Raw genomic sequence first — 8,587 nt, forward strand, 5'->3', positions numbered from 1 at the left:
GACTTATCATGCAAACATATTTCTGTATTGTTCATTTTTGTAAGAAAATAATCATATGAAACCTAACTGCTCCCTCCAAAACCCAAATAAACTAAAGTGAAAAATTGCATGCTATAAGAATTTAAATTTAGGTTTTATGCTAAATATGAGAATTTGAAAGTAATATTGTAATCACAGATTTAAAAATATTACAGCTTAAGTTAAAATGACTTTTAGCAGCTTTATTTACAAAGAGGTGGAAAGAGTGAAAGTGGGAAAATGTAGATAGAGACAGAAAGTACTGCCTAGCTACTAATACCCTGATTTTAATCCTAATGTCTCCAGACTGTAAATGCAAATCTGAAAGTGAATCTCACCAGAATCCAAAGTCCTAATTAGGAAGCCGAAATCTGAAGAGCCAGGAGATGCTGAAGAATCCATGCACACTAGGCTAAGACCACCTAGAATCTCCCCAGAAATCACGCTGAAGGTAGTGTCCCACTGAAGCACCAACTAGCAGAGAGGGTCTCCTCATGGAAGAACAAAGGAAGGAATCACTCTGCTCACCAGAGCAGGATCCAAGGAAAGAGTCTCTTCCTCCAGACTGGCTTACCAACCCAGAGTCAGAGACTGAATCCTCAGCTGGCCTTTTTAAAGCATTTTTCTCAACTTCACTTCCTGTTGCTCCCCCACTTTATTGGAGCCAATTGCAGTCTTTCAATTTGTCTAGCACTGCTGTAGAAAATATAAGTAAGGGTAATGGGGTCACCAGGGATATTATAAATAAACTAAGTGGTTTGTGGGAACACACACTGGGATTTATGAGAGACTAGACCTGGACATGAAGACTTGAACAGCCAAGCTGCTCCTAACTGACAAAGGACAGTTAGCCAACTGTCACTCTGGCCAGAGGCTTTGAATTCAACAGACAAGTAACAGGATATAACTGGGTTTAATTATGAACAACTAAAAGGTGGGATAGGAATATCTACTCTAAAACCTTAAATCTAATGGCATAACCCACAGGGAAAGGAAAGACTTATTTCTACACTAACTTAGTAATCTAAACAGACAGGGCCCAAGAAGCAGTGGAGTCTCTGGGTGACTGCCTCAGACCTGGTACCTGCCAGGCTTAAGCAGCTCAGCTAGGGGCTTTGTGGCTTTGGGATTCTCACTGCAATCCACTGATGATCTCTGGATGCCAAGAGCCAAGGTAGTCTCAGGTACCAAGTAGGGAAGGTTTTGCTTGAAACACTGTCCACCAGATCTCAAAACTTTCTCCTCTTCCTTGGTACAGGACTGTTGATCTTCTCTCTTTGCTAGATGCCATCACTCAGGATCCCAGGGGAAAATCAGGATACAGGATGTCCTTTTACTCTGAGTGCTCCCAGAGCTAACGACAGTTTGTGTTAACCCCCAATGGAATCCTTCCCAGAGCACAAGTCATTTCTTCCTGCTCCCTCATTCCATCCTGGAATTCCCAGCTCTAGCTCCTTCCTGCTAGATACATCTTAATACCTAATCAATCACTAATCTTATCTTCCTCACAACACTGCCCAAGCATTGGCCTCTGGAGTTTTCACCCACTCTAGCAAGTGACTTGTGAACTCTCATACTTAAAAGACTGGTAAGGTACTAAGTACAGGTACTTAAGTTTTTGATTGGTTAACTTAAAAGTTGTTGATTGATAAGATAAAGAGAGTTTCATTCACTCTTCACAATGCTTTGATCTGCATTCTGATTCCAACAGTTCTTTCTCTAGAAATTGTGTAATTAAAAATTTGAGGTCTCTGATCTAAACTTCCTGTGGAAGTTTAGGGGTCTTTCAAACTACATTACCCATGTGCTTACTGGCTTCCTGTCTTGTGTAATAATGTAGACAGAAGGATAAATAATGAGTGGCTGGATTGGCACCTCCTCTTTGGTGACTTGGAGCTGATCCAGTATGGGGAAAGGAGGTAACAGGGCGTGGGTCTTTTAAACTGACTCTTAACATGGCTTCATTTTTCTAATGGCTACCAATAAATCTTTTAAAAACATATTTTTAAATCTATCCTTTTATATCCATTTTATTTCTTACAAAATGGATAGCATTCTTTGTGATAAGTTCCTCAGAATTGTCTTAAATCATTGTAAACTACTAAGAGTAGCTAAGTCTTTGACAGTAGATCATTCCACAAAATTGTGCTAACTGCATGCAGTGTTCTCCTGGTTCTGCTTATTTCACTCTACATCAGTTCATGTATGTCTTTCCAGCTCTTTCTAAACCATCCTATTCATCATTTCTTCCATTGCAATAGTATTCCATTATCATATACTACAATTTGCTCATCCATTCCCCAATTAATAAACATTCCTTCAATTTCCAGTTCTTTGCCATCACAAAAAGAACAACCATAAATAGTTTTGTACAATTAAGTCCTTTCCTCTTTTTAAAAATCTCTTTAGGATACAAACCTAATTATTATGTGGTTTTACAGTGGTATTATGGAATCAAAGGGTATGCATTTTTTTTTATAGGCAGAGTTCCAAATTGTTGGATCAGTTCAAAACTCCGCCAGTATGATGATACCTAAGAATAATAATAATAAAAAAGAATTACTTTAATCTAAGCTTTTGAATTCTTCTTGTTTGATTAATTAAAAATTTATTCTTTTGAATGATTCCTGGGTGGGAAAAATCAGCTCCCTAATTTTGAAAGAGATAGCTCAAGATCACAAAACCTATACTGATCCACCTTGGCTTTATAAGAAATGTGCTCCTGGCACTCTGGACAGTGGAACCAAACCAGCTAAGTGGTATCTTATCCTAGTGGTGAAATGCAGCCTGGAAATACAGGAGAAGTTTGGAGTCTGCCATACCAGGGAAGATCAGAATCTTCAGGTAATGATAGTTGGCAACTTCCATCTGGAAGAGCTACCCTAAGTACCCAAATCTTTCCTGTAGAAGAATAGAGATGGAGTAGGTGGGGAAAATAAATATCAAGGTTTTTTGGACAGCATTTTAGTAGTTGTTCTGGATGTGAAGGAAGTGTTGGTGTCTGGGATTACTCTATGTTATTTCTCAAGCTTTAATGTAGGTATTCTGTATATAGAAATTCTAGCAGATATTGATTCTGTTGCTACCTGTAGTATTCTAACCTCAATTCCTTGTTCCTTTTTCTTTGCCTAACCCTGTGCTTAGATTGAATAGTTTAAACTAACTAGCATATACTTTTTAAACCAGACCTGAGTGAACAAATTTTAATCAGATTTTAAACTATAAATGATATAGGGCCAGAGGCAGAGGCATTCTTATCATGGGGAAAAGCAAACATGATGCAATGCTGTTTTTGCTAAAGGTGTAACTATTTAGTTGCTTTAGCATTTGAGTTTATGAACCTGAGTTTGTGCTTATGTTGGTATGTTGGACGAGAGGGAAAGGAATGTTCTATTTAGCTCTTTTGCCCTAGGAATATTAGAGTAGCTTTTAAATCAGTCTCTTTACTTCCTTTTTCTTAGTCATGTCCTGGCTGCCCATTGAGAAAGCAAAGGTTTTATTTTGTTTTGTTTTGTTCTTACCAAGGCCACCTGAGAGTTTAGTAGCTAAACTAATTGTTTAGGTTAAATTAAACTATTTCCTATTATTTCTCCCTTCCCAGTCTGGGGCTTTTATACTAAAGAATCCCCTACCTTTAAGTATTCCTGTAGCAGAAGATAATCCTTGGCTGGATGTCATTGTGGAAGATGTACTTATTTAAGACTGATATAAAAAGTAGCAATAGGAAGATGGGTCCAATAGATTTTTCAAGATTTAATGCAGTATTGATAATATGTCTAGAATTCTAGTAGATAGTGAAGAAAGATCATATAAACTTGAACTTTGGTGGTCTTAAATAGCACCAAGCAATAGTCTACAGTAGTTTGCATTATTTGACAGATAATATTGAGGCCTAAGACGATTCAGCTGCTTGATCAATGTCTCATATTTGGAGGGTGGCAGAGCTAAGCCTGACTGTTCTTTACCTAACTTATTTTCTCCTACTAGGTCTGTCTGCAAGTCACATCTCTCAGGTTCTGGTTGGAGATGAGCAATGGCAATACTTCCTGGTAATTGGACAAAATGTAGATGATGTCCAGGTAGCCCAGGACTTGGCTCAGGCAAATGAGATCATCTTGTCTTTGAACTGCTGGCAGCTTTGTAAACAGTACATGTTTGAAGTGGAAATCATAAGGAAGCCTAAAGCTGTAAAGGTAGTAGGCTCTCTTCCTATCTTACTTCTCAAGTGTAACCTGCAAGGTATATTCTGATGTATTTAAAGGGCAGTTTGAAGGGTGCCTTAACATGCCAAGTTATACAATGAAAGAAAAGCCACCAGTTGTGGAACCTTTTTTGAAAAAAGTAAGGAAGGTCTGTTAATAAGTCTTATAAGTCTTGGTGTAATAATGATAGAACCATGAGATAATATGATAAGGAGAGTACTAGAAGACTCTGGTGTGTTCTTAGACTCTCCACAGGGAGCAAGAATAATAGTTACTTTTGGGATTGAAGAATTTTCTTCCTATTCAGTAGTTAAGAGATATGCAGATCCCATATGCAATACCCATTTGGTATTGATGAGCACTTTGAAAATACATTGATTACCTTCCACATTATCCTACAGATAAAGGTGAGCTGTTTTGCCTGTTCTGTTTGAGAACTGAAACTCATGAGACATTATTGTCTTTGTGGATTAAGACCTTTCATTTTCTTTCTTAGTATCTCTGAAAAATGCTGTGGCTTTGGATCCAGACCCCAGAGCAAAGTTTGAGCAAAACTTGCAGAGGCACATAATGGGAAATTTTCTAAAGAAGGTACTTCCTAAACCCTGATTCTTCACTTAGGGATGATATATGTGTGTGTGTGTATGTATGTATATGTGTGTATGTGAAATTTTCCAACCTATTCTCTAATTCACCATTATAATTACTAATATATCCTTATTCCCCTTAGCACTTGCATGATTATCATGATTATATATTTCTGTTGGCTGCATGTCTTATTTTTTTATTACTTTATTTTAATGTTTCCCTTGACTGCTTTTCAGTATATTTTTCAAATCCTAGGAACAGAAACCTTGTCTACTCTTTATTTTGTACCCCAAAAAGCCTCATTTAGTCCCTATACTTTCAAGGTCATACTTGCCTCATCAGTAAAGTGAAGGAGCTGGTCTTTATAATCCATAAAGTCCCTTTATGTCTAAATATTTGATCTTGAATAAATACTTGTTGATTTATTGACTGAACATGTGTATGTATATCAAAGTCAACTTTTAAAAAATTGGTGATAACATGTTAGTGTTATCAAATGTAATTGTACACAGTGAAAAAAGAAAGAGACTTTAATGTAGTACAGCAATGTGTACTTTGTACATATGAATGTAGTTACGTTCTAGAGATCCCTGCGACAGGTGAAAATCTGTGAAGCAGTGGCATTATATTTATATTAGTGTGTGTGTGTGTGTGTGTGTGTGTGTGTGTGTGTGTGTGTGTGTATTTTAAGGCTTTATAAACCCTTCCCACTCTCCTATAAACCTTTTCCATACTTTTATTAACCTACAGTCACTGAGCCAATCAGAGCCCAGGATACAGAATACAGTGCTGTGGTTGGTTGCCTTTCATTCCATCAGCCAATAGTGTGCCATGATGAGTGTAACTCCACAACACAGAATTATATATATATTTTAAAATAGTAATACAGTGAAGCCCCAATAAGTGAACCACAATATAGTGAGGGATGACTGTATTTACTATATTAAGACATTAAGTACTACCTTCAAGTGCTTAATGTAGGAAAAAAATGCAGTCTAGCCATAAATGGACCATTTGTAGATGATTTACTTTATACTAGTTTTCCCATTCAGATTGTGCCTGATATATTCTATTATTCCTTCATATTCAACACCATATAACATGAGACATGGGGTTAAAATTCCTCATTGTGATTGTAAATTAATGGTTACTCTACAGATCTGTGAAGGCCAGCCTTTGAAGTATTTTTCTTTCTTCCTTTTTTTCTCTATGACTTTGAATTTTTTTTTTAGAAAATTTTTCCATGGTTACATGATTCATGTTCTTACTCTTCCCTCCACCCTCCCCACCCCCCAAGCCCTGTAGTTGATGCGTATTTCCACTGGTTTTAACATGTGTCATCCATAAAGACTTATTTCCATATTATTAATAGTTGCATTGGTGTGATTGTTTAGAGTCTACATCCCAAATCATGTCAGCATCAACCCATGTGTTCAAGCAGTTGTTTTTCTTCTGTGTTTCCACTCCTGTAGTTCTCTTCCTTTGAATGTGGGTAGTGTTCTTTTCCATAAGTCCCTCAGAATTGTCCTGTATCATTGCATTGCTGCTAGTACAGGAGTTCATTACTTTCCATTTTACCACAGTGTATCAGTCTCTGTGTACAACATTCTTCTGGCTCTGCTTCTGTCACTCTGTATCAATTCCTGGACGTCATTCCAGTTCACATGGAATTCCTCCAGCTTATTATTCCTTTGAGCACAGTAGTATTCCATCACCAGCATATACCACACTTTGTTCAGCCATTCCCCAATTGACGGGCATACGCTCCTTTTCCAGTTTTTTGCCACCACAAAGAGTGAGGCTATAAATATTTTTGTACAAGTCTTTTCCCCTATGATTTCTTTGAGGTACAAACCCAGCAATGGTATGGCTAGATCAAAGGGCAGTCAGTCTTTTAGCACTCTTTGGACATAGTTCCAAATTGCCATCCAGAATGGTTGGGTCAGTTCACAACTCCACCAGCAATGCATTAATGTCCCAATTTTGCCACATCCCCTCCAACATTTATTACTCTCCTCTGCTGTTTTAGCCAATCTGCTAGGTGTTAAGGCGGTACCTCAGAGTTGTTTTGATTTGCATTTCTCTAATTATTAGAGATTTAGAACACCTTCTCATATGCTTATTGATAGTTTTGATTTCTTTGCTTCATATTTTAGCTGGTCAATTTGGGCTTTTAAGATATTATTTTCTTGTTTTAGATCATGTATTTCCTTTTCCCAATTGTCTTTAGCCTCTATTGATTGTTTTCTGAGTTCTTGAGTTATTTGAATTTTGAGTTCTTGAGTTAATTGAATTTTAAGTTCTTCCAAAGCCTGTGTCCATTTCACTGAAGTTTCTATGTTTTTCTTGGTGTTCCTTTATCTTCTTCTGATCCATTTGCTTTTTATTCAATTTCTGGATAGAAGCTGTCTATTGTGGTTTCTTTTTCCTTCTTTCTCTCATGTGATTGGTTGTAATCTTGGTCCTCCGATCATTTTTTTTTAATCTGTAGTTTTGGGCTATTCAGTCCTGGGAGGGCTTCTTCTCTGTTTTGTTGATTAATTAGGTTAGTAGGACCTGAGGCCAGATTTTCCCCAGCTGGTGGTAAAAGCTAAAGAAGTCAATTCAGCTACTTTCACTGCAGTCTAAGGGGGAGGGGTGTTGGAGCTTCCCTGCACTCTGAAGACTTCTGGTCTGCTGTATTGATAGGATTAAGCACAGGTATGGTTGAACTGAAGAGCTCCAAGTGCCCTGAGGTGAAAACCTCTAGAGAAAAGGGACAGGGCAGCACAAGATGGAGTGTATGTTCACCCTCTCTGGGTTTCTCCCCCAGCAGCCTCCCTGCTGTCCGTGATCAGAGCCTTGGGTTTGGCATAGCTGTGCCAGCAAGGCACTCCCTCAGACTGGTGCCCCAGCCTGCCCAGAGATTCCAGGATCCGTTGGAAACTCAGCACATTAGGTGGAGGAGAAGATCTTTTCTTTTCCCTCCCACCAGACAGTTCCAATAATTCAGGCTTTTTTACTCTTCTCCCCCCCACCCCCCATACCTTTTAAGTTGGGTTCAGCTAGAGGATCCCCCAGCTCTGTTCTGTTGTCAGATTTGGTTTTCCGTTCTCTTGGAGCCCTTTGTCCTTGATTGGTGGTGAAGGGCTTTATGGAGGTCTGGAGCCTTGCTGCTTCTCTGCCACCATCTTCCCAGAATTCCCCTGAACCCCCTGACACCTGTTGGCTTTGTGCCCATCACAGCTGGCTCCTCACCTATCAACTCTCTCCTCACTCTGGGCTGCCCAGCTGGACTCTTCCTGCCTTTTCTCTGGAGTATTTTTCTGAACTTTGCATTGTAACCATGGTCTTGATCAATCTAAAATTCCACAAGAAAGCTTATGTCAACTGATTCATGAAGCTGCCTTGTATATCTCCATGATCATCAAGAGTGGAGGTGGCACAAAATACAGCACCCATTCCTATTAAAAACCCTGTAAAGTATAGGAATAGAAGGACCTTTCCTAAAAATAACAAACAGTATATACCTAAAACCATCAACAAGCCTCATATGCAATGGGGATAAACTAGAAGCCTTTCCAATAAGATCAGGAGTGAAACAAGGATGCCCATTAACACCTCTATTATTTAACATTGTACTAGAAACACTAACAGTAGCAATTAGAGAAGAAAAAGAAATTGAAAGTATTAAAATAGGCAATAAGGAGACTAAGCTATCACTCTTTGCAGATGATATGATGATCTACTTAAAAAATCCTAGAGAATCAACTAAGAAGCTTGTAGAAATAATCAACAAC

The sequence above is a fragment of the Gracilinanus agilis genome, chromosome 4, assembly GCF_016433145.1.
Source record: "Gracilinanus agilis isolate LMUSP501 chromosome 4, AgileGrace, whole genome shotgun sequence".
Classification (NCBI taxonomy): Eukaryota; Metazoa; Chordata; class Mammalia; order Didelphimorphia; family Didelphidae; genus Gracilinanus; species Gracilinanus agilis.